The sequence below is a fragment of the Colobus angolensis genome, unplaced genomic scaffold (genome assembly GCF_000951035.1).
Source record: "Colobus angolensis palliatus isolate OR3802 unplaced genomic scaffold, Cang.pa_1.0 Scaffold69, whole genome shotgun sequence".
Classification (NCBI taxonomy): Eukaryota; Metazoa; Chordata; class Mammalia; order Primates; family Cercopithecidae; genus Colobus; species Colobus angolensis.
Genome location: NW_012120598.1, coordinates 13,315,442 through 13,327,932, shown reverse-complemented (window position 1 = coordinate 13,327,932; position 12,491 = coordinate 13,315,442). Strand labels below are relative to the sequence as shown.

Below are 12,491 nucleotides of genomic sequence, written 5' to 3'. Positions count from 1 at the left end.
GGAGTAGAGAAAAGAGAAAAAGAGGAAGGGAGGGAAGGGAAGGAGGAAGACAATTTCATATTAAAGGACTCATAAATGTGGCAAGTTTTGCTGTTATGGCATAATTCGAAGGAAATATTAGCTGAGCTATCTCTCAAAATTACGGTTAATATTCAGCTTTCAGCAAACTGAATTTCCCACCATAAGAGATTCTTTTCTGGGGTGGGGGAGGGAGGCCAAGAATTAGTACTCTGAAAGCAACCATTTAAGCTGGAAATACTCCTCTACATCTAAAATATGACAGATGTCTCCAAGTCTTCAGACCAGGTTAACCAGAGGAGAGAAGGGCCTGGGAAGAAAGAACAAAAAAGTAGACAGTGAGACCCATTTCATGCCAGTTTCCCAGAGATGGTGGGAGAGAAAGGACAGAACAGTACAGACTCATCAGGAACCATTCAGTGCCCAGTTATGACATGTTTAAACACTGCCTTATTTGAGTTTTTTCTGCAACCCTGTGAGATGGGAGGGTGTCACACATTTCTTCATTTGGAGAAACTGAGCTCCTAAAAGATTAGATAGAAGTAAAACTGGTAACAGCAGCCAAACTTTTCAATAGTCTCCCCTAGAGCAATGCTCTGTGGAAGGGAGAGAAACTATGTTGCCTCCCTAATGATAATGTGCTGATTCTGTTTGTTTAACTAAAGCTACACCAGATTAGCAGACCATAATTACAGCTAAAATCCTTGTCTCTGATACAGTTGACAGAATGTCTGTTTCACTGAGCTGAGCTCCCAGGAAAGGCTTTACTCAAGGTTAAGCCAGGCTGCCTGAAAGCAATAGTGCTGTTTCAGTGTCACACTGGATACTTTATCTGAGCAGCAGGATTTCCTACCCTAGGGTTTCACATGGTTTACTTTGATTTCTTGGGGTGATAAGTAAGTTTGCTCCTCTTTGAAAGGTTGTGTTAGTGGCCATACCGTTGTAAAACCTTAAGAACTTTCTTTTGTGTCTGGATAGAAAGATATCTGCCTTTTTCTTGTTATACAACTTTACTAGGCCTTGTTTTAGGGAATTCCTCGCTCCATCCCCCAATTCTTTCCTTGCCTTTCAGCTTTGCAGAACGCAATTAAGTCTGTCATTAATAATCTTTCCTTGACTGGGCGCGGTGGCTCACGACTGTAAGCCCAGCACTTTGGGAGGCTGAAACAGGTGGATCGCCTGAGGTCAGGAGTTCCAGACCAGCCTGGCCAACATGGCAAAACCCTTTCTCTACTACAAAAATAAAAATTAGCCCGGCATGGTGGCGAGTGCCTGGAATCCCAGCTACTAGAGAGGCTGAGGCCGAAGAGTCGCTTGAACCTGGGAGGCAAAGGTTGCAGTGAGCTGAGATCTGGCCACTGCACTCCAACCTGGATGACAAGAGCAAAACTCCATCTCAAAATAATAATAATAATAAATCTTTCCTTTATTGAGTCAACTTTGAATGTTATGCTTAATTCCTTGAGACCTAGAAGTGGAATTCAGTGTGTTTGTTTGATCACTGGTGGGTTTCTATAATGGATCGAGGAATGTTCTCACCTCTTGCCAGAATCTTTTATATAGTCCTGCTCTCTTCTCTGTCAGGTCCCTTCTCTATTCACTCTCATCTACTTTGTAAATCATAAAGCAAAATGTCAATGAATTTGACTAAAATTTCAAGAAATAAATCAAGGTGAGAAAAGTAAGCTGACAACAGAGTTGAGAGTAAAAGGGGAAGCATTTGAATGGGTCTGTTTTGCTTCCCCCGCCCAAAACCAACCCAGACATTCCTTAAATAGAGCCCACAGTTTGTGGGCTTTATAATGAATAGTGGCCAAGAGGCAGCCTCACATTTGAGGCAGGCTATTACCATTTTTTCTTCATTCCCTCTCCTTAATTAGGGTCTTTAAAGGGAGGCTGCCCTCAGAGTCTGACAAACAGTATTAGCTTCCTCAGAATACAAGGCCTGATCCTGCAGCTATTGTCAGGAGGGTTTGCATTGAATCTGTGACATTGTCTATATTTCTAGAATGCAGGAGGAATATCTCGACAGAGAATTAGCTGTGGGTGTTATAAAAAGCCTATTCCTGAAGGTCTGAAGAACTGATTTTAGTAACCCAGAATAATACGGCAGGGAGATAGACTTGTTTGGTTTTCAGTTTCACCGTTTGGCTAATGCCCACAATAAGATGCATTTTACCTGTACCAAACACATACACACCAAAAAATTCTTGAAACAATATTTATCCCTTTTCCATGCAATTCTTTCTATTTTCCATTCGAATTTATTTCAGTTTCTAAATGCAAACCTCCACCTTCTGAATTGATTATCTCACACTAAGGAGTGGCAACCCACTGTTTGAAAAGCACTCAACGGGATGCCCTTTATTTTTCTAACCCTGTAATTCAATATAGAGAGATTCTGAATTGAGGACAAGCCTGATGAGTTTGAGGTATGGAATAAAGGAATCTGATCGGCTCCAAGTTTGTTGTGTTTTTAAATCTTCCTGTGTGTTCATTCTCTTCACCACAGAGAGGACTCTATTATCTTTGCTCAAAGAGCAGACAGTGCTCTAGCTGTTTTCCCCTGCTTAGCTTTGATCCCTGCAGCCATGCTCAGCCCTTCCCCCAAGCCCTCCCTTCCAGATGGGTTGAGGCTGTTGAGACTCCAGGGGTTTTCAGGGCTGGGAACCTGCTGAGTGTTCACTGTTCCCACCTCCAATCTGCTCCATTCTCCAGCTACATTTCATTCCGGATTTACCAGGTTAATGGGATTATTGTTCTTCTCTGTTATTCTGTTATTCCATATGGGGTGAATCAGTTTGTTCCTGGGACAATTTTTAGTTGTTGGCTGAGATGACAAAAATGGGTGGGGATTTTATTTTAGGAATAAGTGTTCTTCATCAGCCAGAATTTAATCTGGGAAGAATTTATTCACTCTCAAATGGGTTACTTTTTGAAGTGACTTAAATATAAGATTTGTTTGGCTGGGTGTGGTGGCTCACACCTGTAAGCCCAGCACTTTCGGAGTCTGAGGCAGGGGGATCGCTTGAGCCCAGGAATTCAAAACCAGCCTGGGCAACATATGGAGACCCTGTCTCTATTATTAAAAAAAAATTTTTAATAAGATTGTTTTATCAAATAAAAGCAAAGCATATCTTAAGGCACGACTTATATTTTAATGCCTATATCATCATCAAATCAACCATACAACATTTTAGCTTCAAATTTTAATTTTGGTTAGAAAGATAAAGTGATAGACTGATTATATCATTTATTTTATTCATTATATTCAACAACATTTACTGAGTACTTACTGGATACAAAGCATGTTTATTGACCTCAAGATATCTAGACCTTTAGAAGGGAGTGTTTTAAAAATGCCTACAAATAGCCATTATATAAAATAAGATTTTAATAAGTGACTATACACAGTATAGTACATAGCCTAATCAGAGTATCTCATCCTTTTCAGAACACATAAGAGTGAAAAGAGAAATTACTCGTTCCTAGTGTATCTGTCTTGTCAAGACATAAGATTGCCAAATTTCTCTATTCTTCATTTTAATTAAATGCATGAATGACTGAGTGAATGCTGAGTGTCTATTTGGTGCCATGTGCTATAAATGTGATGAAATGGTCCTCCTATTGATCTTTCTGTGGTTTATTGATGTTTGTCTCGAAAGAATTGACTTCCCAATACCTGGAATGCATGAGCATGGAGAGAGACTGAAAAATGGAAAGAAAGAGGCATGAAGTAAGGCTACTGGAGACTTGGGTTTTTCCTTCCTCTCTGATTGTCCAAATCCAATAGAAATATAAAGTGAGACCGGATGCATTGGCTCATGTGTGTAATCCCAGCACTTTGAGAGGCCAAGGCAGGTGGATCACCTGAGGTCAGGAGTTTGAGACCAGCTTGGTCAACATGGTGAAACCCCGTTTCTACTGAAAATACAAAAAATTAGCCGGGCGTGGTGGCACTCACTTGTAAATCCCAGCTACTCGGGAGGCTGAGGCAGGAGAATCGCTTGATCCTGGGAGACAGAGGTTGCAGTGAGCCGAGATCATACCATTGCACTCCAGCCTGGGCAATAGAGCAAGACTCCATCATAGAAAAAAAAAAAAAAGACATATAAAGTGATATAAAATACAAAATTTTAGACTATAGTAGCAACATTTGAAAAAGTCAAAAGAAACAGATAAAATTTATTTTTAACAACGTATCTTACACAATCTGATATATCTAAAATATTATCTCTACAGTGTGAAATCAACTAAAAAACATTAGTGAGATAGTTTACATTCTTTCAGGTATTTTTGGACTACTGTCTTCAAAACCTGGCATGTATTCTTCACTAACAGCACATCTTAATTTTGATTAACCATATTTCTTGGGTTCAATAACCACAAATCACTAGTGGCTATCCTATTGAACAACAACATAGCCTAAATAAAGAAGCAGAAGTCAAGGAAAATCTAGATAGTTAATAAATGTCTTTAACATTTAGAGGAAGGGACTCTTACTTCATGGGGTAGGGGGAAATCTGAAAACCAGGTTTTTCTTTCTACCCATGGAGAAATGGGAGTTGCCAACTCAAGATCCACTTCTTTCTCTTCCAGCCTCTCAGAGGTGGGGATATGAGATAGAGCTGGAGCTGAACCTCTCCTACTTCTCTCCAGCACCCCAGAATTAAATCTGCTCTGAGAAAAACAAAGGCGACTCTGCAATCCTCACATTAGTATCATGGCTTGCAGTTGATAAATGCTTTCATGTACAATATATCATCGGATATTTAATCATACTTCGAGGTGGTCAGTTGAAATATTACTATCCTCACTGTATAGATGAATGTTCTGGGGCTCAGGGAGATTAAATGGCTTGCTCCGAAGTAGCACAGTTAGTATCCAAGTGTTTTCAAACTTAAGCTAGTGTATGTCCCACTAAACCAGAGCTGCCTGGCAAAGGAAGTTAAGAAAATATTTACAGAAGTATGATTTTTTTAATTCTCTGGACACATTTCATCTACTCAATCCCACCCCCCTCCAAAAAAAAAAAAAAAAAAAAAAAAAGAAACACTGGTGATCATTTTACAAAAGCATTGCAGAAATAACCTCTTGGCCAATTGAGTTTTTAACTGGGTTTTTGTTTTTTTTTTTTTTTAAGTTGGACCTCATTGTCTAGTGTAGCAATTTAGAACATCTAATTATTGACAGCAAGTCTATATATTACAAAGGCAGAGTTTTTGCATTGGCCCTGAAGTGTGTTGCAATCATTTTTGTCTGGGAAAACAAACAAAAGTGGATAGGCAGCATGGTTGTTATATGAGATGCTGGCTGAGTCCCAGGCCCTAGGACATTGGCTTACCTGCCAACAATACCTCCCTTTCAGGCAATGCCAACTGTTTTATGAGAAGATCACAGTTCTCTGGAAGTGAGCTTTTGTGTTTTGCTCTAATCAGCAGGATCCAACTTTACTACTGTCATGGAGGGAATTACAGTAATTCTATCAACTTTTGATGCAACCTTCTTCTGACACTGTGTGAAACAGACTGGAAAGACTCTAAAGATGGAGAGACCTCAATGTTTGAGAAAAGGAATTCTGTTTTTTGAAAGGTCTCTAGAACAAAGGGTATGCAATATGTTTATCACTGCAATTTCAGAAACATGATGGGAACACATTCTCATCGATCTGTTTCTATTGCGCCCGGTTTTTTTTCTGCTCCACCCAATTGTCTTCCTATTTTTATCTCTTTCATTCTGGAGCCATGTTGCTTGGTCAGGCCACCATTCAAAATAAATGATTTTTTTCCCTCTTTTATGTTATACTTACTTTCTTAATTCTTGGCTGTTACTTTTCTCAATTAACCTTTGGCAAATCATAACGAAATGAAATTTAGTTTGTTGTAAAGAGTCATTGTAGAAGCTGCGATGGTCTGGAAGTGAAATAAAAATTATTTTGATAGCCCTCAGAATGTGGACGAAAATTGTAAAAATCCAGCTGGGAGTCAGTGTATCCAGTTCATCTCATTCGCAGTAAATCGTTGGGCGTCTCCTTGTAGCTGCCACAATAATGCTAATGATGATGACTTCTTGCTTGAAGTGCTGAGTGTTGAATCCTTTGCCCCAGTTATGTGCCACATGCTGATTTCCTTAACAGTAGACAAATACTGGAAACACAAAAGGAAGAAGCTGGGTCCTACTAAGCCACTCCCTTTGTCTAGTTTATCACTCAGTTCTGTCTATTTTTTCCTTCCTCTGTGGGAAATGAGGAGTTCATAAATGATAATAACAAACTTGCAGCAAAATATTAAGATAGAAACTTTTGTAGCAGCCAGCATTTTTCTAAGAGGAGGTCAAAGCATAAAGAAAGAAATTGATCAGCCTCTGTTCCTATCTCCCCCAAAAACTCCTTCTCCACAAATCCTATTCTCAGAAACTAGTAATCAGGCATTAAGAAAAATTACTTAATCCACTGGGCCGATTCATGTAGTTTATTAGCTATCTTCCTTTAGACTGAAAAAAAAAAAAATTAGCCAAATTATTTACTAGCAAATCCGGAAAGTAGGTAAAGTTCTTTAGCAGTTTAATGTTACTATAACAGTCTGATTCACACACATTTATAAAATTCTCATCTGCACGAGTTGGCACACCCACAAGAAGGAAATGTCATCCATGACAATGGGACTATCGTGTCTTTTATAGCACACATCCTACTATACATTTGCTGGGATCAAGGAAAAACTTACCCTTTGCCCTCTGAAGGCTTACTGAAAAATCAACTGATGAAAGGCAGATTAATAGGCGAAATGGCATACAGGCGTGTTAGTGTGCATGAGGGAGAATCACAGAATGATTGTCCAATATCCCAGTGAGGTACAGATGGTCGTATATACTTCTTAGGGGAAAGAGATAGAGACGTGTAGACGATCGATTTTTAGGGGATTTCAGTGGGCTTAGAGAACATACAGCGGCCTGGGATAAAGTATTTTGGGCCAGCAGAGCAGACAATGGTTTGTGACCAGTCTGTCCAGGCATGTTGATAGAATTCAGTCTTTCTTCCCATGAGTTCAGTTAGTGAATACTCAGGGAAGGGGCCAGAAGTAATTGTTTTGTTCATTGTCAGGTCCAAAATGTAGGCAAATAAGGAATTTCAGGGGACAACTTCATCCTGCACTGAGGATTAAGAGACAGGAGGGGCAGGAGGCCCAAGAGACCTCGAGGCTCCTTCTTCAGTTCAGCATGTCAAAGTACCATCTTTTGGGGTATTCGTTTCTAAGCTCCAACACATTCAAAGTACCTCAAAAGAACCAGATGCTGCTAAGATAGTTCACAGGAAGATTCTGTCCTCCTCTCTGCATCTTATATTTAAAATTCAAGTGGTTTCTCTTTCTAGGCTACCCCATAACTTTGTTGGTTAAAAGATGTGCTACTCATTTAAAATGTCAAATTACATAGTCAGAGAACTGGCCTACCTGATTCACATACTCTGCCTTTCTCAGTCCCTGTAATCTCAGCGTCATACATTCCATCTTTTCAACGTGCATATTAAAAGGTATCTTAAAGACTTTATTACTTGTATTGAAACACAAGAGTATCTGCGAACGCTGATTCAGCTTGCAAAATACATAGAAAAGTAGCAAGAAAAATGATGTAACACCCCATGTAGTTGGTATACTGGCCTGGTTTCAAGGCTGAAAGCAGTCTGAAAGGGTCTGAAAAAAGTCTGAAAATGTGTGTGAGTGTGTGTGTGTGTGTGTGTGTGTGTGTGTGCAGCCATGCCTAACAACTCATGCTTAACGCCATGCCTAACAGCTCATGTTTAGCTTTCTTTTTTTTCCTTTTCTTCTTTTTGATACAGAGTCTCATTTTGTCACCTAGGCTGGAGTACAGTGGTGCCATCACAGCTCACTGCAACCTCGATCTCCTGGACTCAACCAATCCTCCTGCCTCAGCCTCCCAGGTAGTTGGGACCACAGGTACATGCCACCACCATCAGCTAATCTTTTAAGTTTTATTTTTAGTAGAGATGAAGTCTCACTATGTTGCCCAGGCTGGTCTTGAACTCCTGGTCTCAAGCAATCCTGTCGCTTCAGCCTTCCAAAGTGCTGGGATGACAGGCATGAGCCACCCAGCCCAGTCATGTTGGGCTTTCTTTTTCCTTTTTTTTTAAACTTCAACTTTTATTTTAGATACGGAGGTACATGTGCAGGTTTGTTACATGGGAATATTGCATGATGCCGAGGTTTCGGGTTAGAATTCCATCACCCAGGTAGTAAGCATACCATACAATAGGTTTTTCAATCCTCCCACCCCCAACCCTGTAATAGTCTCTAATGTCTTTTCCCATATTTATGTCCCTGTGTGATTAGGTCACTTCCCAGAATGCTATATACCCACACACATTGAGAAAGTTTTTGGCACTAGAATTGCCCTGGGTGATTGTGTTGGAACGGGTGCCAAGACAGTAATGTTCTTACCTGAAACACTGCTGGAGTCTGCAGGAAGGCACTGATCCACCCTTCCTACAACTTGTTCATGCCAAAAAAATACAAGGAAAGATGTAGCTCCCCGAGGGAGAGGGCGAGAAACTCTTGCCTCCTTTTAAATGAGTAGAACTTAAAGTTATGAACTAAGATAAAGAGAAAACATAAAACAAATATTTTTCAAAGAGTAGTAAAATATTAGAACCCTAAAAGATCTGATGGGCACATTTATCTTGCTTGTTTCACCCTCATCATCATCATACAAGTTTATTTCATTTAAAAAACAGAAAACATAGAGAAGCATAGAAAGCACTCCAATCCCCCATAATTCCACCTCCTAAACACGCATACATTTATAGACTATGGTTCCATGGAACCTGATATATACAGGACCTGATACAGATGGATAAATTTTTCCCACCCACCAAAATATCATAAATTATATTTCATTGTAGAAAATGTCTTTCTTACTTAACAACAAATCACTGTCAGTAAATAAATATTTACCACATCATTGGTTGTTTTTTTGGGTGATTTTGTTGTTGTTGTTGTTGTTGTTGTTGTTTTGAGACAGCATCTCGCTGTGATGCTCAGGCTGGAGTGCAGTGGCGTGATCTCAGTTCACTGCAAACTCTACCTCCTGGGCTCAAGCAATCCTACCACCTCAGCCTCCTGAATAGCCGGGATCACAGGTGTGCCACCATGCCTAGCTAATTTTTTGTATTTTCGGTAGAGACAGGGTTTCACCATGTTGCCCAGGCTGGTCTCCAACTCCTGAGCTCAAGCGATCCTCCCACCTTGGCCTTCCAAAGTGCTGTGACTACAGGCCTGAGCCACTGTGCCCAGCATACCACATCATTGTTAATGGGTACATAGTATTCCCTTAAGTGGATGTATTATAATTTGTTTAACCCTATCATTGATTGCTTGAGTTCTTTTCAACTTTTACAATGATAATTAATTCTACAATAAACAGTCTTCCAGCCAGGTGTGGTGGCTCACACCTGTAATCCCAACACTTTGGGAGGCTGAAGCAGGTGGATCATGAAGTCAGGAGTTTGAGACCAGCCTAGCCAACATGGTGAAACCCTGTCTCTATTAAAAACACAAAATTAGCCAGGTGTGGCAGCACATGCCTGTAATCTCAGCTACTCAGGAGGCTGAGGCAGGAAAATCGCATGAACCGGGGAGGCAGAGGTTGCAGTGAGCTGAGATCAGGCCATTGCACTCCAGCCTGGCACTCTGTCTCAAAAATAAATAAATAAGAATTAATCAATTAATTAACAAACCCAGATTTCAGGTGTCTCCTAATTTGAGGGACCAGAAGGGAACACCATGACCATGCATAGCTGCCTTTGTGTTCATCCCTTACATTGTAACTACCAGGATATGTGAATTTAGCCTGTCTTTGAAGCTCCTGAATAATCCTCTAATGTAAAAACCTTAGTGAACATGTAAACATAACTGGAGTTTTCATAGAGAAGGTGGAAAACAGGTTTTGCAAAACACATCTCACAGAAGAAATTCCCCCACAGACATGTCTGTTCTTACTCATTACCTGTTATATCTGGGACTGGGGTAGAGAGTGGTTTGCAAACAAATCAGTTCTTCTCCTCAACTTGCTTCCTCAAACTTGTCTTGATGCTCAGCCAAACAAAGGAGCCTCCAGTTACCAGAAATTGCCCTTCTTAGAAGAAAATTTAGCAATCATCTAAACTTGTTTTAAACATGCCCTTTGAGATATCACGCCCAGCTCCAGCAGTTTGTATTAATGTATTTCTTCAGATCCTTTTCTGTTAAATCCTTCAAGAGTGTTAACTTTTCTTCACCTAGTTTCTGCCCATTTCTTGTCAATTTTCTTTCTAGTTGGTTTTTTTTTTTTTTTCTTATTTTTCTTTCTGTTTTTTGTTTGCTTGTTTTGGTTTTGGTTTCGGGTTTTGTTCGAGACAGTCTTGTGCTATGTTGCCCAACCTGGTCTCAAACTCCCAGGCTCAGGCAATCCTCCCACTTCAGCCTCCTGAGTAGCTGGGATTACAGATGTGTGGCATCATGCTCAGCTCTTTTTCTAATAATTTTCTCCTCTCTGGTTGCTACTGCATTTGGTAACTTTACTCCACTATATTTTCTCATCAACTCTTCTTTATATATAGAAAAAGTATTGATTTAGATATTTTTGTGTGTGTGAAGTCAACTACCTTACTGATTGATCTCATTGTTTCTTCTGTTTTAATTGATGTATTATTGTTATCTGCAAACAATAATCGTGTCTCCTTCTTTCGAGTATTCATACCTCTTATTACTTTCTCATGTCTAATTACATTGAGTAGTGCCTCTAAATTAGGAGTACTAGTAGTGATGATGGACTTCTTTGTCTTCCATTGCAAAAACTTTTAATGCTTCCATGAAAAACAACACTGATTTTGACATATAGTTTAAACATATACACACATACGCACACAATTTTAATTTCAAAGAGTTTACGTTATTTCCTATTTAGTGATAGTTTAAGTTCCTTATCTGTGTATTTGCTTTGTTTGCTTTTATTTTTAAACTAGGAAGAAATATCGGATTTGTCAAAATCCTTTGAGATACCAGTCTACTGACCCATACTGAATTTGAATTACCTTTTTTAATCACTTAAATAAACTTAGACATGTTTATGGGCTGTTCATTCTATTGTAGCGATCTACAAGTCATTTCTAACACAAAAACAGTGCAGGTCTATTTATTGAACATTTTAACACATTATAATAGCTAGAAATATTAGTCCTTCTCTCTATATATATCTATATCTATATCTATATCTATATAGATATAGATATATATATTTTTTTAAGACGGAGTCTGGCTCTGTCACCCAGGCTGGAGTGCAGTGGCGCGATCTCGGCTCACTGCAAGCTCTGCCTCCTGGGTTCACACCATTCTCCTGCTTCAGCCTCCCAAGTAGCTGGAACTACTGGTGCCCGCCACCATGCCCAGCTAATTTTTTTTTTTTTTTTAGTAGAGACGAGGTTTCACCGTGTTAGCCAGGATGGTCTCGATCTCCTGATCTCGTGATCTGCCCGTCTTGGCCTCCCAAAGTGCTGGGATTACAGGCGTGAGCCACTGCGCCCGGCCTTAGTCCTTCTATTTTTTAATCTTTAAGATTTTCTTGGTAGGGCATGGTGGCTCACGCCTGTAATCCCAGCACTTTGGGAGGCCAAGGTGGAAGAATCGCTTGAGCTCAGGAGTTTGGGACCACCCTGGGCAACATAGCAAGACCCTGTCTCATAAAAAATAAAAATAAAGTAAAATAATAAAATTAATTAATTTAAAAATTGCTTCTCGTGTCTTAATATCCTAACCATTATCATAGTACTATCATGTAGATAGCCAAAATTAATAAGATAGTTAGAAAATAATACAAAATAATTTGGGGCACTTTTATTTAAAAATTAAAATACCTCCAGTACTATAAATTCCAGGAGAGGCAGAAATCAATATAAGCTTAACGACTGATGAAAATTACCATAGATTTATTTTTTGCAGATACAGAAGATGAGAGAGAGAAATTACAGAGTGATGGAGAAGGCAGACATCATGCAACGTGATCAAGGCCTATTCATTTTAAGCAGAAACATACATATGTAGAAAGCACCCTTGTACTTCTAATACCAATGACTATAAAGATAAATAGCGTAGTCAAATAGTTCCTAGAATGGGAAAAATAAGGAATTATATTTTGAGATAAGAAGTTAAGCTCTAGTATAATAATTATATTGGGTCAAAGAAAAATGAAATCTGCAAATTTTAAAAATCTTACAACATGAATAAAGGTTTCACCAAATCAGGAGTCTACTATAAGCATGTTTTGAGTTATTTTCTTTCCCAAAGAGTTTATTTTTGTTTTAATTTATTTAAGTACTTTACACTTCTGAAAACATTTAATTAATGTCATACTGGTTCTTGTAAAAGATGAGGTCGAGGCCGGGCGCGGTGGCTCAAGCCTGTAATCCCAGCACTTTGGGAGGC

At 39.3% G+C, this 12,491-nt stretch overlaps 1 long non-coding RNA gene across 1 annotated transcript; it reads left to right on the top strand.

Moving 5' to 3' along the window:
* The first annotated feature begins 2,653 nt into the window (after positions 1-2,653).
* Positions 2,654-12,323, top strand: LOC105500844. The gene is made up of 4 exons (XR_001000095.1): positions 2,654-2,761; positions 5,457-5,626; positions 7,856-7,973; positions 12,009-12,323. It is a non-coding gene; the product is annotated as an uncharacterized LOC105500844 (long non-coding RNA).
* The last annotated feature ends 168 nt before the right edge of the window (positions 12,324-12,491 follow it).